Source organism: Crocodylus siamensis, chromosome 1 (assembly GCF_052110815.1).
Source record: "Crocodylus siamensis isolate JL-2025a chromosome 1, ASM5211081v1, whole genome shotgun sequence".
NCBI classification, from domain to species: domain Eukaryota; kingdom Metazoa; phylum Chordata; order Crocodylia; family Crocodylidae; genus Crocodylus; species Crocodylus siamensis.
The window spans coordinates 70,244,361-70,271,368 of record NC_143395.1 but is presented as its reverse complement, the minus strand read 5'-3'; the positions used below and the strand labels follow the sequence as shown (position 1 = coordinate 70,271,368).

The 27,008-nt window shown below is 46.0% G+C and overlaps 1 long non-coding RNA gene across 3 annotated transcripts in view; it reads right to left on the bottom strand.

The window, feature by feature from the left end:
- The window catches only part of LOC149872907 (uncharacterized), a 44,215-nt gene that overhangs the window by 5,284 nt on the left and 11,923 nt on the right, over nt 1-27,008 (bottom strand). For 2 of the 3 annotated variants that reach the window (XR_016440778.1, XR_016440776.1), the window contains one exon: nt 17,151-26,076. This is a non-coding gene — a long non-coding RNA (uncharacterized LOC149872907). Of the gene's footprint in view, nt 1-17,150; nt 26,077-27,008 lie in introns of those variants that run through there. The other variant, XR_016440777.1, reaches the window with a different exon arrangement.

Genomic DNA, 27,008 nt, shown 5'->3' with positions numbered 1-27,008 from the left:
ATAAGAAGCACAGTTCTGAAGTGTTCCGTATGCATAGAAATGTTGACTTTGGGGACCTTTGCTGACCTGGACTTCTTGTTCTGAAACAGAAATAATCTGTACAAACAGGGGGAAACATGAACAGCTGAGTTCCAAGAAACATGTGCAGAGGTTTTAATACTATGTCTGGATAAAACAGATGCATTCAGCCAGAAAACTCTTCTAAGTCTAAAAAAATTGCCTAGTGTCTCAGGTATGTACTGAGAATGGTAAGAGTTAAAGGCCAGATTCTGACACATGTACCCACCCACACAGGGCTGGAAGGAGGATCAAAGATCATCCCCACCTCTTTGAGTTGACTATGCAGACCTGTGCAGGAGTAATGGGTGTGTACTGACACACTCACTACTCCCCCTGGGAGCAGGTGAGGAGGGGAAAGGGTGGGATTTTTTACTCTGTCACTCTGCACTAGCCATCTGTACCAGGGTATGGGGGGAGGGGACTTCAGCAAGTTATTAGTCACTTGGGACTAGGTGGGTGAAGGGAGAGAATGACATGCAACTCTGAGATGCCCTGTGATTTCCTCATGCTGTTCCTATGGTGATGATGGAGCTATGGACTGCACTATACATGGGACTGTTGACAACACTACCATCTAGCCCAGGGGTGGGCAAAATACAGCCCATGGGCTGGATCCAGCCCGCGAAGCCATTCTAGCCAGCCTGCAGGGCTCCTAAAATACTTAGAATTAATATTAATCTGCCCTTGGTTCCTGTAAAAAATGACAGGAACCAAGGGCAGTAGGACCTAGGGGAAGCCTGGCAGGCTTTCACAACAGCAGAGCCCACCAGGCCCCCCCACCCAAGTAGGGGCTTCTGGCCTGGGACCATGCCGTTGCCCATGCTGGAACCGCAGGTAAGGGGGAAGGTGGGATGAAGGGCAAGGGAGGAGCCCCAGGGAAAAGTATGGGGGGAAGCAGCCCCTCCGCCACCCCATGGCCTGCACCCTGCACTGCAGCTGGTCACAGCCCATGTGGGGCCATCTGTGCCTGCACCAGACAGCCCTGCGCAGGCTGGGAGTGGCTGCAGCAAGGCGTGCAGGCCATGGGGCAGGCAAGGGGCTGCTTTTTCCACCCCCCACATTCAGCTTTTCCCTGGCTCCTTCCCAAGGCAGAGGAAAGCAGCCCCTCCCCTGACCCATGGCCTGTGCCCTGCAGTGCAGCTGCTTGCAGCCCATGCAGGGCTGTCTGGAGCAGGCACAGGCAGCCCCATGCGGGCTGCGAGTAGCTGCAGTGCAGGGCACCAGATATGGTGCAGGGAGGGGCCACTTCCCCCCATGCTCATCACTACACCTTGTAACCCGGCCCCGCTGCCAGCCTGGGCCCTGTGCCAGCTCCGGCCTCGCCCATCAGGGCTCCATGAGGTGACAGCAGCTGCGGCCCCCCTGCTTGCCACGCTGGGCAAGGTTTGCCACAGCTGCCTCTGTGCTGCCCAACGCACAAGTTCCGCGTGGGCAGCAGCAGCCAACACTGCCTGGCACAGCAAGCTGGGGGGCCACAGCTGCTGCCGCTGCATGCAGCCCCGATGGGCGAGCCCAGAGCTGGCGCAGAGCCCAGGCTGGCAGCAGGGTGGGTTACAAGCTGGTGCCAAGCGCAGGGAAAAGCAGCCCCTTGCTCGCCCTGTGGCCAGTGCCCTGCACTGGAGCCACTTGCAGCCCACATGGGGCAGCCTGTGCCTGCTCCGGACAGCCCCACATGGGCTGCAAGCACTTGCAGCAGGGAGTGCTGGCCATGGGACGGGGCAAGGGGTCACTTTTCCCCACACTCAGAACCAGCTTCTTCCCTGCCGGCAAGCAGGGGTTCAGGGCTGTGCACTGCCCCCCACCTGTACCGCAGGGCTGGGGGGCACTGGGAGTGAGCACATGTGGGAGCCAGCAGGAGCATGGGGCCTGCACCGGTGTCCTGGGGCCAGTGCCAGCGGGGTCCAGAGCAGGGTTGCAGGAGCATGGGGTCCCAGCCGGCAGGGACTCTGTGGAGCTGGGACAGTGCCCTCCTCTCCCTGCTGATGCAGCTCAGCCTGACTCCACAGACCACTGTCAGCCTGTAACTCGTCACTCCTCTTTGGGCCCCACTGGTGCTGGCCTTGGGACATTGGTCCCAAGATGGTGACCAGGGGACCTGGCACCTGTCAAGGGGCAGGGCTACCCATGCAGCCTGCCAGAACTGGGTAAGTGGCCCTCCACCCAAAATAAATTGCCCACCCCTGTTCTAGCCCAAAATACTAAATGCTGTAAACACAGCAAGCATGTCCCCATGAGTGCACACATGCAGTTTGCAGCACCGCAGACCCATCTGCAGCACCATGAACTGTACATGCTGGCATTCACCACACTGTTAATTCGCAGTAGAGGGGGTGGGGGTTGATGCCGGGAGGTCCTGTTGTCAAAAAACCGGAAAAAAGGGTGGCACACATGGTGGCAGCTATGCTCTGGCTGCTGGCTAGGCTCCACGCACCTGGATCACCAAATTTTTGTTTTTAAGGAAAATTTGTGTTCCAAGTCAAATTAGCCAAATCAATTTCAAATCCATAAGTCATTCAAAAACCATATATGGCCCTGCTACCAGCAAACATCCTCCACCCAGATGCTTCCAAATCCTTTGACGGGCATCCTACATGCAGACCAAGCCAAGAGTCTTGGGGTTCTGATGCCTCCAAGTTTTGCTTGCCCTCAGCTGTACAGCTGCAGGAGCAAGCTAGGGAGGAGTCTTCCATTTCCATAAAGTGTGTGTAAAATCACTGGAAGTGAATGTGGGAGACTAACTATTCATTACCTCTGCCCAGGTACTACCCCCTTGCCAGAAAAGCAGTTATCCCAGTAGAAAAACTACTTTAGTAGTCATGGTGTTCCCTTTGTGCCTGGATCACCAATGCTGGAGCCTCAGAAGGCCCCAAGGACTCCAGATAAGGCTGCTGGGGCCAGCTGTAGTGCTGGCCCGAGCCTACCCTACTCCACTCGGGGCAACTTGCTACACACCACAGCACGTATGCGGGGTGTTCCATGGGGACAAACATCAGCAACACACATTTCTGCTGCTGCTATATGCCCCCAGGGAATGCACGTTCCCACTCATGAGGACAGTAATTTACAGCTGGAGAAACAGAAGCACCTGCCAGTCCAAGGTTCAATGGAATGCAAAGTGGCACATGGCCTGCTTTGCCTCCTTTTCACCTTCTGCATCCTGCTCTGAGAATAACTTAGAAGGACCCAGGGATCTGGGCTGCTCTCATATGTGAAATAGAGATCATCTGAAAAAGATTAGAAAAGGGTTATGATGGGAATCAATCGGTGCAGTGTATTTCCAGAATGTCCCCAGGTAGCATGATTAAGCTGATGCCTTCAAGTCTGAGAAAAATCAAAGTATACTTGCTCCTGAATTTTTCCCTTGGCATTTTTGGTACCATGGGCTTCTCTCCCAAGGTGAGGTATGTAATAACACTCCTGTCTGTATACAATGCATGTTACTTTGGGGACAACAGCAGTGTAACTTGAAGGAGATACTACTGTGTTAGAAGTAGAGGTGCACAGATACATTGGTCTGATATCGGATCGGTACCAATATGAAGAAAATTTGCTATACCAGATATCAGCCTTATGGGGCCACTAGTTTGGCCAATAAATACCAGTGCTGTGCACAGCTGCAGTGCAGCACAGTGCAGAGCTGGCAGCATGGAGAGCTGCCTCCAGCTGGTAAGTCGGAAGGGGAGGGAGAAAGGGGGAGAGAAGGGGCGTGGGGGGCAGATCAAGGCCCTCCACAGTAAGGGAGGGGGCAGAAGCAGGTGTGGCCCAGCCAGAATGGGGGGGGGGGGGGCCACAGGATGGAGGTGCAGCTCATTGGGTGGCAGCAGCTCCCACTGCTGCTTGCACCCCGGGAGAGTGGGGGGTGCCCCCAGATCTGCGTGGCACAGGGCGGGTGGCAGCTACAGGGTGGAGCCAGCGCTGCATGGGGCTGTTCTTGGAACAGGATCCGGTGGCCCTGGGAGGAGGCTGCAGCCACCCCAAATTTCACCACAGGTCAGCTCCCAGCCTTGTGTCACCACTCAGTGCAGCTGTGGCTTTTCCTGGCACTTGGGTGGTGGAGGGGCGTTCAGCTGGGGCTGCACCAGGTAGCAAGCGGTGGCATGGGCCTGGAAGAGGAGCTGCAGTGAAATTTGGGGTGGCTGCAGCCTCCTCCCAGCACCACTGAAGCACACTCTGAGCCCAGCCCCTGGCAAGAAAAGTCCCGTGCAGCACCGGCTCTGGCTCAACCCTGCAGCTGTCACCCTCTCCATGCCCCACAGATCTGGGGTCACACCCCCCCTGCCCTCCCGGGATGCAAGCAGTGGCGGGAGCTGCCCGCACCCCACAAACTGTGCCTGTTCCACACTGTCCCCCGCTCCCCCACCCTTCCCCGACTGGGCAGCGCCTGCCCCTGCCCCAGCCCCACTCCCTCCCTCACCACGGGGGGCACTGATCTGCCCCCACCACACCCCTTCTCTCCTCCCTCTCCTTCTACTACACAGGACTTACCACCTGGACACAGCTGTATCGGATCAGTATCAGCCAATACGCCTCCTTAAATATCGGCTATCGGTTTTGGCCCCCAAAATCTCTATCGGTGCACTCCTAGTTAGAAGTTTATTTAGGAGACCTTATTAGAAAACCTACTTGAGTAGGCTGGAAAGAGAATTCCACTTCTGAGTGTTTCCATGGAAACAATATAACCGACCAATGTTAATATATTATCAGGGTTACCTCATCAGAGCAAACTCTCATTGGCTAATTACATTTTGATTATACAACACTATTCCTAGCCTCACACAGAAGCAGCTGTCTCATGCATATTTGCCTTCTCTGGGCTGTTGCAAACACCACAGCGATCTCCGTATAGTCACATATAAACAAGTTATGATTATGCCTATAGCACTTGTTTTGTCTGAAGGACCAAAGTGCTTTACAAGTATTAGTATAACTTTTTTGTGGGACTTCTACATACCTAATGATTTCATAAAAATGTAAGTAAACTGGTGGGCAACTGAAAAAATATACAAGTTGGAAGAAATGTGATTCAAGAATTAGCTACCATTCTTCCCTTCTCTTCCTCCATCCCCGATACATTTTCCCCTTTTTTCCCCCAACTTATCTTTCCATCCTTCACTGACATTTTGTCTCTGGTGCTTCCCCATGAATGGCTAACTGGTGAGTGAAGGAACTGTGACATCAAGAGGCAAAGACATATATATTTGATTCAAACCGAATGGCTGGACCAAAAAAAACCCCATCCCTCCAAGCTTAGGTATATCTTTTAGTAGTAAAATATTTCTAGGACTCCTTTTACACACAACATAATTTTACAAATAGGACTTAATTGCTCAGTTCTTTGTGAGATAAAGAGGGCCTGGAAGTTTGTTTTGGTTTGTTTTATTTTCCTTTAGAAATATCAGGCATGTAAATTCCGGTCTTTCCTGATTTTTGCTGCAAAACTTCCTGAGGATATTAGGAGTTGTAGTTGGGAAGTTTGCACACCTTAATTGGAGTGCTGGTGGTGAGCCTTTAAGGTTTCCATCTCCAAAATGTTTTTTGTTATTTGGCTTAAATGTTCACATAACTGTCTTAAACCTTGATTTAAAATCCTTTTCCCTCTACTTTTACTCTTCGTTTTCCTGCTGTCGGTAGTTCTCCGGCCATTACAGAATTTGTTCAGCTCCAAAGTTCTACAGTAAAATACAAACAGAAATTTAAAATATAAAACAAAATAGCAGAGCATTTTTTAGACCAACTGCATAGGGCAGAAGGGCAATTTTTTGTTACTTGCTGGTCACAGGTAAGACTTAGGACCAGATACTATAAATGGTTGAACTATATATAAAATGGAACTGAATGTCTGGCTAAGCTCTAGAGTTGCTTTTTATGGTTTGTGTGTGGTCATGTTAACATAAAGCACTTGCATTTATTCCCCCAAACCAATTATACTAGTATACCAGAGGGGTTTTTTTACCCTGATATTACAATACATCTCATAGCAAATCCTAATGATAAAAGGCAAGCCTCAGAAAAACTTGTCAAAACTATTTACAGTTGGTAGAAAGTTCAAAGAGGCTACACAGGAATTTAGATTAATTGGAAATCTAAGCAAATTGGAAAGAATATAAATATCAGACTCGAAAAACCTTCCAGTTTATGTTGCAAACATAATGCATGCTCTGATCTGTGCTGCTTTTTAAGAGGTGAAAATTCTATGATAAATTGATGTAGCTCCTGGGATGAATAAAATCAATACTGTAATAACATTGAGTTAATTCCTAGTTGACATTGATTGAGAATGAGTGCATAGAATTTGAGGTCTCCTTCCATATATAAGCAGATATTGGCAAATCCAAGACAGATTTCCAATTAAATGTTGCTATTTCAGAGTAGACTAAAATGAAATAACACATGATAAAGAGAGTATGCAGAGAGAAAAGTTATTTAAACCGACGCCTACCATGCAGTCTATGATTCTTAAATAGGAATATTTGGAGGAGTTAAAACTGCCCTCAGAATGTGTGCTGGATTTCATCATCTCTCATATATTTTCCCATAGTTATTCCTGATCAGATATAGCCTTTGGAGGTAGTTTGGGATGTGAAACCTTCGTTTAAAAGACCTCAAAACTTGCCACAGAGGTCTGCTACTATTTTCCCCATATAAGACAAGAGGACGGAGGAGAGAAAAGTAAATGTGGAAAACTAACACCTGCTTTCTCATAGGCCAGCTTCCTACATCTGTTCTGTGTATATCTATGCAGCTTCCAGAGTGCTTCTGAGTGCACTATTGAGGAGGCAGCCCAGCCCAACCACTCCCACTGGACATGTGCCAAACCTGGAAATGAGCTAGTGAAGACACCTTGAGGTGCCCCCTGCTGCTGCACTCAAACACAGCAGAAAGTAAAAGTTTGTGACTGGTGGTAGGTGGGGCACTTCAGGACCTCTTCACTGCCTTCTTTTTAGGAAGGGTATGTGTGGAAGAGGTCAAAGGGGCCCTACTTACAGCAGTGCACTCCTAGGCACTACAGAAGCAGTAAAAATGTATCCTCAGAGTTACATCTGCTTACACTTAACTTCTCACAACATGCAGAGGCAACTCAGCTAGGTATTGCCCGTATCACAGCTATGACCTTTATCTCAGTCTGGTTTGGGCACCCTGATAAGAAACACTAATTGCAGAAACTTTTTGTTTTTGTTGCACAGGCAATAAAGAACCCAAGGGTGGCTTTCAAATTCTAGCTTGGCTTTACAGAACTAAGAGTTCAGGGAAAAAAAAACCCATGTTCTTATAATTTTGTAAACAGAACAGATTTGATCTGGAGTCATTCAAGATCCACAAGTATGGAACCATGTGATGACATTTTCAGAACAGAATTACACTTTAAAACCAATGGAAAGGCTTCCACTGACTTCAATGGAGTTGCGTCAAGATGTTAGTGACTACCCCAGGCCAATGAAGGAAGTCTTTGCAGGGCGAGAAATAGAATCCAGATTTCCTCACTCCTAGTTTTGTGCTTTAAATATAAAATCATTTTCCTCCTACCAACTGTGAAACTTAAAACTCAGCTGGATTACTTCTCTAATTAAAATGTAGATGTATACTTACATAGAGCACAACCCCGCTTTCAAAGATGACCCACTCAGTGACACGGGTGCCTCCCTGTACTGATGTTGGGGTGGCATAGCTACTTATTGCTCTAAATCATGGATGCTCAACCTCGAGCCCATGAGCCAGATCCAGCCTGCAATGCCATGTCATATAGCCCACGGGGCTACCCCAGATCTAAAAACATGGCTATAGGAGAATGGTGGCAGCATTAATTGCTGCTCCCACGCTGCCAATTTTCCAGACTTGTGTGGAGCCCCACAGGCCAGATATTACGGCCCTGCATGCTAAGTCAGGCACACTGAGGTAGGCAGGGGCAGCTCAGGCCTAATTTCAGCACAAAAGGCCAGGTGGATATAGCACAAGGCTTGATTCTTGTGTATAGGGTACAATCCAGCACTTGATCTGGCTTACTTGGCTAGGAGATTGAGCACCACTACTCTGGATACAAGGCTTTAAGCAAAATCACAATCTCCATGGATTCATCTACACATGCACATGCTTACTTCACAGTAAACCTCCCTAATCCCAAGTAAATACGCTACCTGCAAATGCAAGTAGAAAGTTTACACAAGATTAGTAATGGCACCGTAGTGCTCATGTAGATGCCTGACTGGGATCAAAATCTGTTCCTGGTCAGCCGTCCACCAGGGGGCAGGAGATAGCTCCCTGCCCCTGGGAGCTGCCTGCTGCCTGGGTGGGCTCCGTCACAGAAGCCCAGGCAGGGACTGTGTCCCACTACCCCAGCAGCAAGGAGCTCTAAGCCCCCTGCTTCAAGATCACAATCAAGGAGCAGGGACTGGGAGATCCTTATCGCCAGCTTCACAAAAGGGCTGATGCTGGGAGATCCTCATCTCCCAGCCTGAGCTCTGTGGTCATGAAGCTCAGGCTGGGAGACTCTTCTCTCCCAGTGCTGGTTTGTGGAGCCAGTGCTGGGAGATAAGGATTTCCCAGTCCATGCCCCATGCCTGCATAGCTCAGGATGGGAGATAATGATCTCCCAGCACTGACTCTGCCATCACAGACCTGGCACTGGGAGCTCCCACCTGGTGGAGTCAGGGGAGCCTGTTCCCCACCCAGCTCTGCAAGTTCAGAGCTGATAGGGAACAGGCGGGGGGCTTGTTCCCCACTCAGCTCCACACTCATGGAGCCGGGCAAGAAATAAGCCTCCCGGCCTGTTCCCCCACCCCCAGCTCTGTGCCCATGGAGCTGGGCAGGTAACAAGCTGCCCAGCCTCCACCTGGTGTGCAGGGCAGGAACTGGGAACTGTCCTGGTCAGAGACAGGTGCTAAACCCATGTCCCAGTCAGGTGATTGAGTCACCAGGCTTGGAAAGGGCTGCAGGGGTTGGGTAGGTCCCAACCCCCTGTACTGATCTGCTGGCAGATCATGGCAGGGCAGTGGGGCCTGCCCCTCCCCTGCTGCTCTTTTCAAGTCCCATGCCCCTGATCAAGGAACCAGGGCCAGGAGCTCCCTGTTGCCAGAGTAGGGGGCTATTGTCCCTGCTCCAGCAGCAGGCAGAGCCCCAGAAGCTGCTCCCTGCCAACATCTAGGCTAGCACCTGGGGGGAGCCCAGAGCTCGCCCCAGTGGAGGCAGAGGCCCATTTCAGGGCTGGAGGGAACTGGGTGTCTACAAATGCACTCCCTTAATGCGCCTTTAAAATGGCAATTTTAGGCTATTCGTGCCTAAATTTGATACCTGCATAAAGCAGGTATCAAATGTAGGTGTGTCTAGCTAAAGTCATAAAAGCAAACATGTAGATGCATTAATGCAATGTATGTTCACTGACTTGGGACTAACTTTAGTTTAAGTGCGCATAAAAGCACGTGTAAATACACCAAGTATGTAGGAATCTGTGCTACACACAGCAGTTGATAGCCACATGAAAATCACATACATCAAACAATGCAGTTTGGCTCCTACTTGTATAAACAGGTTTATGAATTTATTTATTTATTTATCTAGTTAATCTATTTTCTGCCTACTGATCTCTCAGTCTTGCTCCCACTGAAGTCACTGGGAGTACTATCACTGGCTTCCAGACAAACAGCAGTAGCCTACCAGTTGACACACTGAGGAGGAAGAGAGGGGATCCTGGGTCCCTAGTCCTGTCAATGAACATTTGGGGGGGGTTGTTTTGGGGGGGGGGGAGGGGTTAAATCCAGTGACTAAAAAGTATAAGCAGTCAGAGAATGAGCCCCAAGAGTCACCCTGCCCAGCTCAGTGCTCTAAACACTAGGTTCCAAAGTAATGCTCTCTCAAGGTTTTTTTTCCTGGATCCATGACTCTTGCATTCTTGCCTGAACATTGGCCCAGGTTCTACAGAGGAAGTGTCCACTGTGCCCAAGACACAACAGACTTTCTACAAAAACTTAAAAACATAAACCACCTTCCCAGTATCACCCTCCTAGCCACCATGGATGTTACCAACTCATCAACATTCCACACCAGGATGGCATCCAAGCTTGCCTTGTGTATCTACAAGAGCAAGATTACAACTCAGAGTAGAGACCTAAAGATATTACTGAACTTATCCACACACACAACAACTTTACTTCCATATACCAACACTTCCTCCAGACCATGGGCAGTTAGGGGCATCAAAATGGCCTGACAATATGCCAACCTTTTTATTAGCCACCTGGAAGAAGAATTCCTCAAGGAATGCACCATCAAACCCTTGCTATACTTAAGATATATCAATTACATCTTCTTCATTTGGACTGAAAATCTGCAATCTCTGATTTCTATCAGAAATATATCAATCATCATGCTTCTATCATACTATCTCTTGAATACTCCAGCACCAACATTTCCTTTTTAGACACTATGATCGCTGTCCATAATGGTAAAATACGTACCACCATATACAAGAAACCCACAGGCCAACATACACATCTGCACAGAACCAGCAATCACCCTAAACACACCAAGAAAGTTGCAATATACAGCCAAGCCTTCTGGTACCACTGAATTTGCACTCAGAAGAACACCCAGGATTGTCATCTCACAAATCTCAAAAGGGCTTTCACTCAACAAGGACACTTCTCCAGAGAGAGATAGATCACACTTTTTAAAGAGCCACACAGATACCACATGAATTGCTGCAGTACAGAAAAAAAAAACACCCCATGAATTGCACACCACTAGTTATGACATATCATCCCTCTCTGGAACCTATATGGAAAATCCTGAAACAATTGCAACTCATACTAGAAGTAGACCCAATTCTTAAAGAGATCTTTCCAGAACCACCCATCCTAGCCTTTAAACAAGAACTGAACCTTGCCAACTGCATCACCAGAAGCAAACTTCCTACGGCCCAAGACACACTGGATGGATCCAGACCATGCCATGACAAGAAATGTAAAACCTGCCAACGTATCACCACCACTCCCACAATAACTCCCACAACAGAACCATCACCATTCCTGGATCTTACACCTGCACCTCCAGAAATGTAATGCATTTCACCCAGTGCACCAAATGCCCTGATAGAAAATATGTAGGAGAAACCAAACAATGACTGTGCACCAGAATGAGTGCACACCAGAAATCTATCAAATACAAGAAAACCCAATTACCTGTGGGGCATATTTCTAACAAGAAAACCACTCTCTTTCCAATCTCTCAGTTCTAATCCTCAAAGGGAATTTACAAAACACCTTTCACAGACAAGCCTACGAACCTCACTTCATCAGCTTACTAAATACAAAAAAAGTGTGGACTAAATATAGACATTGGATTTATGACATATTATATATAACCTGCCTAACATCTGATACCCCAGGTGACTGCTCTACTGTTTACCAGCTATACTCTTATCATCAGATCTACATCCTTCCCACACCTGTCTGTCACCCATTGACTGCCTCAGTTTGCACTTTCACTGACTGGCTTTCTCACATGCATACTCATCTCTGGCTTCTGTTCTATTCTATCCAGGAAGAGCACACACCAACTGCAGATGCTTCCTCAGCCTGACAAATGGTGTTTGTACCTGAAAACTTGCAAAGAAGAATTTTTCCAACTATTTTAGTTGATCTAATGCAAAATATCAGAGCCACCCTCCCAACAGACATACAGCCTAGTCTTTAGGTTAGTGGTTAGGGTTTGTCTTGGTAGGTGGGTTTGAATTCCCTTAAGCTGAGGGGGCCTAGAGCCCAGGTTTCCCATATCTTGGTTGTGTGCTCTACCCTTCAGCTATTATATAAAAGAGGGGGACAAGAACACTTGTTCTAACTCCATTTTAAGAGAATGAGACCTGCCCAGGTTTTTCAAAGAACATGTGTAGGTGCCTACTCTCCAGAGTAGCTTCTGGGTTCAGGATCTCAAGTGGACGGAAATGACTCCTCTGCAGCTGCATGTCAGCCACCTAAGAGATAGCAGGGAGTTCTCCCCTGCACTCCGTGTTTCATATTGGCTAGGTCTAGGCAACTCCCTCCACCCTGGAGGACAGGGTTCGGGCATCTGAGGCACCTTACTCTCCTCATGCACTAAATAGGGAACCTGAGCACCCTGACTGGATTCATGATTCCATTCTGGGGAGCCAAACATTGCTTAAAAATTAGTACCGTACATATAGATGCCCTGGATCTGGCTCTAGGTTTGTCATAATCGTAATGGCTGCTGTTGGAAAGCTAATGAATAAGGGAAGCAAGCTGTCAGATGTGACCTCCATGACATAAGCTTTTACAATAACATGCAGGGATCAGGGAGACCACCTTTATGCCTGAGTATTACATAAATAAACCATGGGTTCTTTGGCAGCAGTGCAATTCATTCAACTTTTCCTATAAAACAGCCATTCCCCTTGTTATGGGCAGCTTTAACCTCTGCAGGAGCACCCTCCCCCCCCATAAAAGTTAATATTCTGTCTGAAGAGCCAAAGTGAAGAGATAGCCACAAATAGTTTAGGAAACAGTTTGATCTCTAAAGTAAAATAATGAAGGGTTAAAGGACATCTTGGCATGAGCCTTTAGAGAATATAAAACTTATCTGTTTATTGTTGTACACTGGACCCCGTGTACAGTTCAAATTCAGTTCATAAGCTTATCACCAAATTTTATTTTATACAGTACCTTAAACATAAACTCCCACTCAGCCTGATCAAAAGCTTTTCCGGCATTACAAAGCTAAGCAATAACAGTTCCCTTTTTCATTTAGCCAAGTCAATGTTCTTAATCAGTGTAAAAACATTCAAAGTCAAATGGTGGTTTTTAATAAAACCAGTTTGATCAGGCTTCAAGTCAGTGGCAGCAAAAAACTTTTCTTGTCTACTCCTAAAAAAATGCATCCCGATACCCGAAGTGCACAACTGTAGCAAGGCCCTGTGGCCCATTCAAGGATGGCCATAACTGCCCCCAAAAACAGCAATTAACCCCAAACCATGTCTGCACTCTGGTGCCAGAATGCTGAAATTCATTTGTCTCAGCTCCTTTCACTGGAAAATAACCAAGCCCTCAGGCTTCACTAGAGATCAAAGTAATGATTGCCTCAGTTGTCTCTGTTTAAAAATCCATCATTTCCTCTAACTTAGACACTGTTCCTTATTAAGATAAGGCAACTTGATGGAAAAAGGAAGGTCCACAGCAGCTGAAGAATGCCCAGGAGTATTTTGGGGAACATGCAGGCTACACCTCTCCCTGGTGTATCTGGGGAAGGATCCCCACAAGCATACCTCACCCACCTGATCCTGCTCACGCATGCCAAACCCAGTTTAACCATGCCAGAGGTGTCTCTCATCACCATTCTGAAGTATGCCAGAGAAATGTGTCACTGCCATTATTTCTGGATTTGGCATATGCACATAGGAATAGGTAGAAAGGGCTTGTTCAGGAGCATGGTGTAGATATACCTATGGGCAATTATGCCACTAAAACAGCTGTAGCCTGCACCTTTTTCAGTGTGGCTCCACAGAGCCAAAAAGGTAGTGCCATCTCATGCTGCTCACAATTCACATCACCTGGAGATACCCCCCTTTAAGCATTCCCAGCTGTGCTGACCAAGCTGTTCTTTTAAGCTCTTAGCCTGTAAACAGCCAAAGAAATTGCTTCCTACATGGAAGTGCTGAGAGAAGGAACTCCCTGAATGCCCCCTTCCTTGCCCCAGTGCATCTGCGATAGAGTTGCCATAGTTTGGTCCTGTTTCTATTCACTTGCTTACTTTGATTGAGAAGCTGAGGGTCTTGCCTCAGCTACAAAATCAATTGGACCAGGATTCCTTTTGCACAGCACAGGGCCCTCAATCATACTTTATCCATGGGCTCTAATCACATTAAAGCTTTCAGGTCTTTAGCACAAACTGGGGACCTGATAGAACCCTTGTCTACACTACAAAGTTTTGGCAGCAAAGCTGCCAGTAAAGCCCCAGAGTGGTCACAACTGACGAAAGGCAGCCTCCACCGGCTAAGTTGCTGTCATCTCTGGGAACTGATGAAAGTCTAGCAACAGGAAACTCATTCCAGCAAAGCTGTGTCCACACTAGGAGACCCTGGCACCTCAGCAGTATAGCTGAAACATCAGCCCTTGCAGTACAGACAGCTTAAGACACGGTTGAGTCTCATCTACAGTATATTGCAAAATAGAACTGTGTTTCAGTAGTATCAGGGGGCTGTGGTTTCCTAACAGCCCTGCTTGTGGAGTATTATCAGAATCTATGCTAGAAATTGTATTACTTTATCAATTTTCTAAAGCATTAGCTTCCAGATATTGCTTTTTTAGGGAAGACTCGGCAGCACTGTGCTTCTATATGGCTGTAATAAACATCAGTACCATGAAGTTTTCTGTCGTGCCAGGAATGAGAACTAGCAGGGAAGCTATGGGGAAATGAGACTCTGGTGAAATAAACTTAATTTTCTGATTAACTCTTAAGACATTTCAGAGCAGTTAACATACATTTAATTGTGATTCAAGTAATTAAAGACAACCTCTGGTTGTGGAAAGTTAAGTGGGAAGGGAGAAGGGTCATTTTAGCTTCACATCCTGAGAAAAATAAGGTGACAACACTCCTGTGTTCATTGCCTCCTCTCCTTTTTAAAACTCCCAGGTACAAAAGTTGCGGATAAGATCACTGCAAAGGACTTTATCAGGAAGAGACTCTCCTGATTTTACCCACCCTACATACATATCACTTCACAATGAAAAAACATAACAAGAAGATCTCTTTCTCTCACTGGAATGATCTTGATTGGAAAAACTCACTTGTTACTACTAGCTCTGTTTAAAAAGCCTCTGTTCCCAAATCATTTCAAATCTAAGGCCCCAATCCTTTTGGAAAAAAACTCAAGGTTGATCCCTGTGTGCATGCAAACCTTCCTCCTGGGGCTTTGTTGGGGTACAGGGTCAAAAGAATGAATGTAACAGAAATAGAGACAGAATTTAGATTAGGAAATTGGGCAGGTAAGGTAGGACACAGTTAAGACACTCATTGTGGATGAGTGGATACTTATTTTAATCTTACTTATATATCGCGGGTTCAAGCGTGTTTTAAAGCACATCAAGGAGACAGGGTATCTGATCTTTCATGCTATTATTAAATACTTCCTACTGGCTTGTTTTACATTCCTGCCAATTCAGCTACAGCGAATGAACCCAACAAAGGTTTTGCAATGTCCACGCTATGGGAAGTCCTTATTCTGAGCTCATTTCCTCTCTGACACAATTTCTGCAACCAGGGAGAATGGGTTGGTGGTGGGGAAGGAAGCAAGCTGAATTATCCTGAAATAAACTGTTAGGTGCTTAATAGTTCGACGACTCAGCCAAATTATTTAAAAGCTGCAAGATCACTGATTCACAGAAGCATAGGGCTGGTGGGGACCTTGTGAGGTCATCTAGTCCAACCCTCTGCTCAAAGCAGTGGTGTAACCAGGGTGGGTAACCAAACAGCTGCCCTAGGTGCTGACTTGTGGGGCTGCGGGGTGCAGAATAAAATGGCTGCCAACTCATCTACATAATCACACCAGCGATGGAACATCAGCCAGATGTTATTACTGCCCCTCTGTGTTGCAGCTGCCCTGCAAGCCCAGCTACATTTGCCACTGGGCTTTACCCCTGTCTAAAACATCCCAGATCTGCTCTTAAAAGACTTTCTAGATAATCTACTCCAGTGCTTATGTTTATAGCTAGAAAGCTCTTCCTAAAATCCAATTTATTTCTCCCTTGTTGCAATTAAAGCCCACTACTTCTTGTCCTGATGGACTTAGGGACCTAACTTTATGTACGTGAGCTTTTAAAAATGCCAGCTGACCCTAGAGATATGAGTATCCAATGACTTCATGGACTTGTGTCACTATCACTCTTATAAAAACTAGTGCTTTGTCCTGTCTTTCGCAAACTTCTGCAGATGGGACACCCAACAGGGCCCCAGCTGAGCTGGTGAAATTCATAAGGCTCAGACTTAAGTACAAATAAACTTCAAGGCCTTTGCCCCATGGTACCTGTTTCCACTTCTGTCTTTCCAGGAAGAACCTGCTTTCCAAGAGCACTGAGCACTAACGTAACTAGGGGTGGGCAAGAGGGACACCAGCCTCTGGTGCCAACTTAGAAAGGACACCAGAATTGTACCCCACCTCTGTGAGTCCATATTGCACAGCAAGAGCAGTCCTACGGTATTGCTCTTGGAGCAACAGCAGCTGGTGCATAGACATGCTGCTGATGCTACTTTTTTAAGAGCAAGAGCCACAGTGGGCAGAACATGTGCAGTGGTGGCAGCAGCAGCAGAGCTGGGGACTGTTTGGGATTTCCTGGGCTAGGTAGGACTCCTGTGTCCTCCCCTGGTCCCCTGCTCTTGGTCCCCATATGCTTCCCCCCAGCTCTGGGAACCACATCCCCCACCCCCCATCACTCTCCCCACTGAGTTTGCCCAGGGCACAAACCCTGCTTATTACATCTCTGATACTGAGACCAGTCCCCCCACACACATAAAGTTGGTATCCACAGGGAAAGAGAAGATCACTTGGCTGAGGAAAGAGAAAAGAGGTACCATATATTTTCTCCCTCACCTGTGGGCACCTCCCCAAGACCCATCAAACCAGTCCACATGCCTTCCAATTTTCTCTCTTCCCCCACCCATTGTGACACGTGTTTTGATTTTTCAGTTGAGAAATCTGCAACCCTACCAAGTTTACAATGTCCCCTTTTGGATGCATGTAGCACATTATGATGTTGATTTTTCGTTCTGCTTCCGTTAATCCCATTTGTTATCTCACAGCATTTCCATGTTAGATTACAATTGTGACAGAATTCAAGGATCAACAGACATAAAGGACAAAGTTCAGGTCAAGTGATTTCTAATAATAGGACAATGTTCTTGTGCTGATGAATTATCTTTCTCTGATAATACGAGTTAGGGATGGGAAGAATCCATTTTTATTGTATTTGTTCAGTAATATATCACAGAAATCTGAGTTATAAGACATACCACACAACTGAATGAAAATAAATGTTATATATTCCTGTAGTAGATCATCATGAGATTTTCCCATTCAGGGGAAGGTGGGGAGTTCTATGTTTTTTCCTTATGGTATACTTGCCTCCAGGGGCAGATCCAAGGGGATGCACTGGTACGCTTGCACCCCCTTTTGATTCCTGGTCCATCCAAAGTTTAAAGCCAACTGCCTAGCAGTGGCAGCAGCACTTCTATTCAAGCAGCAGTGAGGGAGTCAATTGACTTAATGGCTCAGTATAATTTGCTTGATTCCTTCTAAACTCTTTGTTCCATAGGTGTTAATGACCCTCTGTCCTTTTAAGTGGGTTTTAATGGTTCCGCTACTCTAACTATCCCTCCTAGGCTAGCTAGAGTAGTTTAGCAACATTGCCATCCGTTACATGCTCCTAGTCACCTACCTCCCATTTCACAGCCCTGCAGACTGTTTTTAACTTTAGCTACAAACATTAGCTTACGTACGGAAATCACTTTCAATGAAGCACTGGAAGCATTGTCTGCATACCCAGGAAGGCTTCATTTTGTTTTATGAATCTAAGAGAGAGATTAACTATAATGACTCTGGGATTAATGAAACAATATCGTTGGATTATTTTTGCCTATTTTATTGTATTTTTATTTAATATATGTTATACCAAATTAAATTACATTCCAATGCAAATTTTTTGGTGCAATCTTAAACAGAATAATATAGCTCTAGACCTCTGTTTATCAGTGAAGCTTCTAGATTTTTTTCTACCTGGAGAAAATGTGTATTGTATTATATGTGATGGTGCACACCATCTGCACTCCCCTTTTCAAAATCCTAGATCCACCCATATTTGCCTTCCAGGCAGAAAAAAAATTATGTAGGGGAGCCTTTGAGGTAAAGCAGACCACCATACCTTTCAGTTAAAGCTCTAAACCCTGGCTGGAGTCTACAGAGGAAGTTGATTTCCTGGAAAAGATAGATTTTAACTTGCTGACATTCTTTGTCACGATATTTGTTGCTCTCTTTGCTACTTAATTAGCAGCTGGATTGTGCACCTATGGAAATAAAAGGAGCCTTGCCATTGTCTTTAAAAAGGAACAGGATTAGAGTCTCATTTCTTTTCCCATTTTTTATTCTTCCCCATAAGAGGAATTACAGATTTGGAAGGAAGCTGGAATGCCAAAATATATAGGCCATGTGTTTCCTGGCCTACAGTAGCCACTACAAGAGGGAGAAATTTCCTTTGTGAACCATTCCATAGTTGTCCTTTACAGTGCTTTCTGTGTCTTTCTGAAGTGTCTGCTTCTGGCTATTGTCTGAAAAAGGAGGCTGAACAATGTGCCTGTGAATAAGACCCACTACATTTTTCACAGTGAAGATAAAGCTAAGTCTGATTTGTGTCCCCTCTGTGAGACTGTGGTTCCCAACCACTAAGCCATGCAGGGAGGAGAGTGTTCAAGGACTGAGACAGGAGTTTCAGGGTCATGACACACCACTCCAGGAGAAGCCAATACATTTTTTAACTTGTAATTTTGTTCTGTCTTTATGCTCTGTTCATACTTTGAGCATCTGTGTGGACATTTTTTATAGCCTGCATCTAGGAAACGTTGTATTTTGTGTCATTACAAAGGAATGGAGGAAATACAAAGCAGCATGGGAATAAACAGGCACTTTCAGTTATAGAGGTCTGTTTGTGTAAAACTTCCAGCAAACACTAGCAGAGCCCACCCAGGCTGTGTAAAGTTACTACTTACAGGGTCAGCACTCACATTACATTTCAGAGTGACCTAGACAAATTGGAGGATTGGGCCAAAAGGAATCTTATGAGGTTCAACAAGGACAAGTGCAAAGTCCTACTCTTAAAACAAAACGATCCCATGCACCGCTACAGGCTGGGGGCTGACTGGCTGGGCAGCAGCTCTGCAGAAAAGGACCTGGGGGTTACAGTGGACAATAAGCTGAATATAAGTCAGCAGTGTGCCCTTGTTGCAAAGAATGCTAACAGCATACTGGGCTGGATTGGTAGGAGTGTTGCCAGCAGATCAAGGGAAATGATTATTCCCCTCTATTCAGCAGTGGTGAAGCCACATCTGCAGTATTGTGTCCAGTTTTCGGCCCCCCACTACCCTGCTATTACTTCTGGTACTGCTTTATCAGAAGAAAATGGAAAATCAGGTTGTATTTTCACAGTGACCAAGCTGCAGCAAGGTTATACCATTCCTACTTTTGTGAGTCTGCTTTGTACCAATGTGAATTGGGCAAAAGCTGCCAGATTTCTACATGATTCACTTATGGTGTACAGAATTGCTACACCCAAAGAACTAGATAAATGAGAAGAAGGAGGATACTCAGTGAGTATTCCCCTTCAGGGTAAGTGTGTCTTGGATGCTGGAGCACCTGAACTTTTCCCAGTTAAAGGCTCCATCAGTAACCTGCCAGAGAGTAGCTAATGCATTCAGTCTGCTCAAAACAGAAGATATTGCAACAACATTCACCATCCAAAAAGAAGGCACAGCCTACAGGCCATAACCTGTAATTCTTTATCTTTATCTCAGCGGTCTTCCATTTAACTTAATAGTAAGCAGTACACTAAGTCACCTCCAATTTTCCAGTTTGCACGGGCTTTATCTATATGATATTTTTTAGTGCCAGCTGTTATTTGGCAGTGACTCCCACTGTAAGATATTGTTTTCAGTTGTTTAAAACTTTCCCAAGTTTCAGCTGCTCATACTGAAAATTTTGAATGGTAAGTATCTACCGCTGACTAATTTTTATTTATGTATTGATTTTATAAGCTTCCTCTGAAAGAGTTCATCTTTTTTCTGAGAACAGGACTAGGGAAAAAGTACTGTGTTATGTCCATGTCAAAAACTGTGGTGTCCTTTCCTTTTGCAAGTGCTTGTCTCCCTCCTCCCACTTCCTTGGGTCAGAGATCTAAAAACTGACAGGAGGCAAGAGGCTTTTGTGTCAGGAATGTCCCTTTTGCCATCCTTGTGAAAAGCCAACCAAAGATGCCATGCTATAAGCCTTTGAAAAATCACACTGTGCACTTTCTCAGTAGAGACTTCTTTGATGTTAACTAAAATTGTTGGAGTCTGTCGTCAGAGACCGTTCCAGCCTCTCAGCCTTCCCAGCACTAACCAAAGTACACATGTGCCTTCAACACAAAGCAAATTATCATGTTCCAGCCCACAGAGATGGAGACCAAGCTGGACTTCCCTAACAATGATCACTCCTGAGCCCCAGCTCCTCTGGATCCAAAAATAAAAGCAGGGACCTGTTTCTCTAATGCTCTCAAGAACCCTCCTGCTGGCATGTCCCATGGGGTAGAAAACCATCTGATTTGAATGAAAAAAGGAAAAAGTTAGATCAGAGAGCCAGATAGCTGTAGACTGGGGCAAAGAGTCTACTGATATGGAGACTGAAGCAGGGGAAAGAAATTAGGATGTAATTAGGACACTGAGACAGATGTTGGGAGAGAGGTAGGTCTGGCAGAGAGACTGGGACTGAGACAGTGAGCCCACAAGAGGAGCCAGTGATTGGTTAAGCAATTTGAACATATTCTTACAGAAAGAATTTAGATCTCTAGAACAGTAGATGCATGTGCAGCAAGACTAGGCAAGAATTTGCAGGTAGTCTATTGCCACAGTAACTTGGTTGCTCAAAGGAGTATTGAGCTGAAGCTATGCTCATGACGAGTCAGTTCGAAATCTACCATGGCAGCAACAGGAGAATAATTTGTAGGCCTGTTGCTACTGTCTGCTTCTATCAAGGAGTGGTAGTTTGGGCTTTTTTGGCGTGAGAAGGAAGACAGAAAAATTTGCGTGTTAAGTTTAACAATTAATTTGAAAGAGAATATAGCCACAGCCTCTTGCAAACAGTTTCAGGAACATCTGGCGCTGGGTGCAGCTCAATATGAAGTGACTTTGATCCAGAGGATGGAAGCAAAGTGAGAAAGAAGGAAGCAGCATGCTGTAAACTTAGACTGCCACTCAGACAACACGTGGATCTGTGAAACTTGTAACAAGTGTCACTCTTGAATTGGGCTTGTCAGCCACAAGCGGATTCATCAGGCACCTGACTAGGCCTCTTACACGTACACCATGATCCAGAGGATGGACAGTTGCCTAGTAATCATTATTTAAAAACTAATGAATTCCACATGTTCTATGTAGATATCCTGAGCATATGACTGATTTTTTAATCTGGGAGAATTTTACAAGAGAGTGCCAGCATCAATCAGTCAATTAGCATTGATTACTGGAATGGAGATGAAAGACAATAAGGATAATGTAATCTGGTTTCCTGAACAATGGGCTTGAGTGTGCTTAAGGTTAGGATGTTCCTGTTGCCACACAGCCCCCTAATGTGAGGTGTTAGTAACCTTTTTAGATTCTCCATGGCTATGCTGATACAGATCTTTGGAATATGGATGGGGAGGAGCAATGAGAGGGATACTAGGTGTGCCTAGGAGCAGTTCTGGGAGTCAGAAGCTGGGAGACTGCAAAGAAGGGAGGGGATAGTGGAGACAGAGAAGTGGCAGAGGGAAAAGGAAAGAGAGGTTTTGGAAAAGGAAAGAGAGGGAAGGGGAATTTTTTGGAGGGGAAGGGAAATAACTGAGGATATGCTGTAGGGGAAGTGAGCAGTATTAGGAGTGGGAGCACAGGCCAGCAGACTAGAGGAAAAGATGAATGGGTTGAGACAGAAGAGTGATTGGCAAAAAAACCCAGAGGTCTCAGAGGTGGGGGGACCACGTCAGTCTTAAATGAGTGAATGTGCCAGGATGTGGTAGGGCTGCCACACTGATGGGGTATGAGGGAGTGTGCCTGTATCTCTCTCTCCCTTATGTGTACCAGCACATAGCTGGGGAGAACCAGCCACAGCTGGGATGGGGGGTACAGCTAGGAGAAAACAGTGGGGGGAGGTTGTGGCACCAGTTTACTGTATAGCTTTGTCTATGTAACCAAGGGAGTGTGTGCCCCTTTAGTGAAATGCTGCCTGTGATATATGTATGCAGCATAAGAGGACACCAGAAATCAAGGAGCAACTTGTAAGTGTTAATGGGTTCTAAAATAATAATGGCTGAATGAATTAGGAAGGAAGTTGCTGGAAATGTTGGCAAGGAAGGCTGTTTGTTGTAGAGGATGGCAGAGGAGAGGACAGAGAAGGACCATGCACCATCCACTCTCTTGTGCTTAAAATTAATGTAACAAACATGGAATCAGATTCAATATTTTTTGGACAGAGCGGGTTGGGGTGGACATAGACCTTGACTTATGTCCCTGCTCTGCCAAACCTTCCAAAACCCAGAAGCAGAGATTTAAAGTACACTACAATACATTTTTAACTTTTCGCTCTTTGTCAGCCTGGCTCTGCATGGCAAAATCGCTGTGACTGAAGCCCCAGGAGGCCCCCAGTACCCAAGGTAAGGCTTTTGGGACAGGCACAGTGCTGGCCCCAGCCTCCCCTACTACCCGTGGGGTAACTTGCTGTGCACCAAAGCGCACATGGCACAAGCATTCCCTGGGACAAGTAGTTGCGGCACAAGGTGCGCTGCTGCCAGTTGTCCTCTAGGAACCAAATGTCCATGCACGTCTGGACGCACCCATGGAAGGTAACTCTAGTCACCCTATTCAGTCCAGCTCACCTAAACACAAGATTTATATTCCAAGTCTCATCTGAAACACTCCTAGGGGCTAATGCACTGTTGACCTTACGATAAGGAATACAGGGCCCTATCCAAGTGTTACACAGTGACGCAACTTCCCTTCCCTTTCCATCTAGGAATCCTATCTTAAAAAATATTAAAGAGTGCTCTTGAGCCTAATGGCCCATAAGATTACTGTGAGTAAGGTGTGCCAGGTTCTGCATCCAAAAGGACATGAAGGATGCTCATCACATTCAGCCACTTAGACTCCCCAGCTTGAATGACCAGAATGGCTTTGACTCCTCAGATGGGGACTGACTTACTGATTCACTCATTTACAGCTGGATCAATTGGGGGCAGCCTTTGACTTGCCTCCAGAACAACATTCAGACTCAGACCTCTGAAACTGCAAGAAGGTACCATCTCTGCTCTGCCATTGCATCCCTCAATTCTAACCTTATTCCCTTTATGTCTGTTTCTTTTCCTGCTACTAAAGCTGTTAGTCCAGCAGTGTTCAACTGTCTTCCCAGACACATGCCAGATCCTGCTGCCTATGCCAACCTGAACTCAAATGCTGGATCCAGCCACTTACCTGCCCGACCCCAGGTGCCAGATCTGGCCACACAACAGCCCAAATCCATGTGCCAGATTTGGCCATGTGCTGGCCTGATCCTATCCCACACATGGTACAATCCTATGCACTAGATCTGGCTGTGGAGTGACAAGCAGGGAAGTGACAACTAATGCTGCCACCACTTCCTTGCCACCAAATTTCTGGACCCCTGGGAAGACCCGTGGGCTGGATGACATGGCTCTGCAGGCCAGATCTGGCCAGCAGGCCAGAGGTTGAGCACTATAGTATTAGTTGTCTCTGTTCTTGACCTTGTACCTTATCAAAGCAATGATTCACAGCCAAAGTGGCCCCCTCAGTTCTGTCAGTTATACTGCAGCAGCGTTATCTGGCCCTGTAACAGATAGCCTCTTCTGTGAACTTGCTTTCACTCCTGCCAGCAACATTACCAGGTTCTGTAGCCAGCTAGACCACCAAGACAGAGGATGAGGATTATATTCCCTAACAAGGGGTAGAGGTGTCTTGTTTTGGAGTGAAAACTAAGACAAACATATCTGGATACTGTTGAATGGGAATTGCTATATAAAAACCTGAGATGTCATTTTAATAATCTTCCTTTTACTGAGGACACTTTAAACCTCTCACAGGGTTATGATAAGGAGTTGCTCAGCCATTTTGTAAGAGAATAAAACATTCTAGTTCTTTTTTCAACTTAAGTTAAAACATGGAAATGTACATTGTATTCAGAACACTTCTTTACCTCCATCAGGAACTGTGCATACCCTTGATAAATTGATGAACTGTGCCTTACAGACATGTGAAATACTTGAGTAAAACATTGAGGTCATATTATTTCTAGAGCTCTGTTACTGAGAGAAAGGTGCTTTCAGTGTCTGACATTCTCTGGGTTTCACAGATCCTGGTTTTCCAGCTATCTCCAGAGTCTGTTGTTTTCTCTGAGACAAGGCAACGTTTTCTGCATATTCATAGAATCATAGAAGTAGGGTCAGAAGGGACCTTGTAGATCTTCAAGCCTGACCCCCTGCCTGGGCAGGAGAAAAACTGGGCTCAAATGACTCCAGCTAAGTAGGCATCAAGCCTCTTCTTAAAGACCCCAGGATAGAAGCCAGCACCACTTCCCTTGGAAGTTGGTTCCAGATCCTAGCCGCCCTGACCGTGAAGTAGTTCTTATGGATGTCTAATCTAAACCTACTCTCCAACAACTTGTGGCCGTTATTCCTTGTTATGTCAGGGGGTGCTAGGGGAAACAAGGTCTCTCCCAAACCCTTCTGGTCCACCCCAAGCGAGTCTATAGACAGTCACCAGGTCCCCCCTCAGCCTTCTCTTGTGAAGGCTGAACAGGTTCAGGTCCCGCAGTCTCTCACTGTAGGGTCTGCCCTGTAGTCCCCGGACCATGCGGGTGGCCCTCCTCTGGACCCTCTCAATGTTGTCCACATCCTCCTGAAGTGGGGCACAGAGAACTGGACACAGTACTCCAGCTGTGGCCTGACCAGCGTCGCATAGAGGGGGAGAATCACCTCCTTGGCCCTGCTAGAGATACACCTGCGGATGCACGACAAGGTCCGGTTAGCCCTGCCAACCATGACCTCGCATTGTCAGCCCATGTTCATCTTGGAGTCAATAATGACTCCAAGATCCCTTTCTGCCTCCATGCTCTCAAGAAGGGAGTTTCCCATCCTATAAGTGTGCTGCTGGTTATTACTGCCCAAGTGCAGCACCCTGCACTTGTCAGTATTGAAATGCATCCTGTTTTTGTTAGCCCACCCCTATAACCTATCCAGGTCTTGCTGCAGTCTTTACCTCCCTACTAGCGTGCTCACCTCACCCCCAAATTTGGTATCATCAGCAAATTTAAACAGGGAGCTTTTCACCCCGTCATCCAAAGTGCTGATAAAGAGATTGAACAGCGTGGGCCCAAGGACTGAGCCCTGGGTGACTCCGCTGCCCACTTCCCCCCAGGTCGAGTATGACCCATCCACCACCACCCTCTGAGTATGACCCTTCAGCCAATCTGCAATCCATCTGACTGTGTAGGCATCAGTGCCACAGTCGCCTGGTTTTTTAATGAGGATATTGTTGTAAAGTGAACTACTTGGAAAGCTTAGGGGGGCTTTTCTTTCTTCTACAAAATAATATCTTGTTCCATTAACCCCCTGAATTTGAGCTTGGTTCCTGTTTCTCTACATAGGCAGTAAATTGACAGGGAAATGAAACTGACTTTCTATTTTCACTTCACTATTCTGTGCAGTGTATCATTGAACAAGGGACAAGGATAACTCTAAAAGCTGAGTGAGCCATTTTCCAGTACAGAAGAGAAATGATCCTTAAGACAGGATTTAATTCCTAAATACAAGATATAGCACCCCCCCACCAGTACACACAAACACATATATGGAGTTACCATGAGAACAGTGGGATTTTGTTGCAAACTCCAAATGTAAAAAAGAAAATCACCATTTCCAGCGATGGGTTAAAATAAGAAGTAAAGCAAAGTTAGCTGTCTATTTTGCAGAACACTGCTTTGTCCCAGGATCCTTGTTGCTGCTGCTGTTGCCTTGAAGGTTTTCAGAGACAGTAAGAGGAAAGGCATTATATGTGGCTGTAGACCTCTTTTCCTTTCACGTTGTTTTTTGCTGGGAAGGGAAGAAATCCAGAGAAAGTGCTTCTGTTCCACCAAGATCACAGCTATGCTATTCCAAGACTTCAAAGCTGACTTGTGATGGTAAAAAAATAAGTCTGTACCTTTTTTCCTGTTTTTTTATGGTGTAAGATAGCCTGAAATAAAATAAAGTAGCAGTCAGGTAACAGGGGCTGATTTATCGTTTCCTTTAGAAATAAATTAGGTCTATCTCTTGACATCTTTGGACAGTGGCAGGATTGCACAGTGGCAGGATTGTAGCCAATGAGGTTAATCCAACGTGTGACTATTGCTAATTGAAAACTCTTCCTGAGATTGAAAGCTGAACATCTGAGTTGGGAAAGCACAATTATACTATTTAAGGAGATAGGACTGCCAGGGGCTTCTCAAGGCCACTATTTTTGTGCACAGGCAGCTATTTTCCCAGAGTCATAGAATCATAGAAAATGAGGGTTGGAAGGGACCTCAGGACATCATCTAGTCCAACCCCCTGCTCAGAGCAGGACCATTCTCAGTGAAATCATCCCAGCCAGGGCTTTCTCTAGCCAGACCTTAAAAACCAGTCACTTGGACTGAGACATATGTAAAGGCAATGATTAAGACTCTTCAAAAATATTTATGTTTGTTTAATACTGAATTCCAAAGACTAACTTTGTAATCATGGTTTCTCTTACCAAAACTTCTAGCAGTGAGACAGAAATGCAATTTTATCTTTGAAGCAGGGTGTTCCTTAGGCTCCGTGCCAATGTAATTGGCGTATTCGTATCCTTCCCTACTGATTACCTCAGGGCACTCTACATCCCTACAAGGCCTATACATTCTGATGATTTCAGTGCATGAAAATCATAAATATTGTTCTGGAACTGGCATGGTCCTTACAGCTTCCTACCCTCAAACTAATTATTGCTGTCAATAATTGCCCAATAGATTCGCACCCTTTCCTTCGATCTCACATTGTAGAAATAGGGGAGGCTGCTAAAAAGCAATGGGGAAATTAATCTTTTCCTTCCACTGGGTGCTAGGAAAATATCCTCCAGGAACTTTGCATAGGAAGCTCTGGGCCACTATG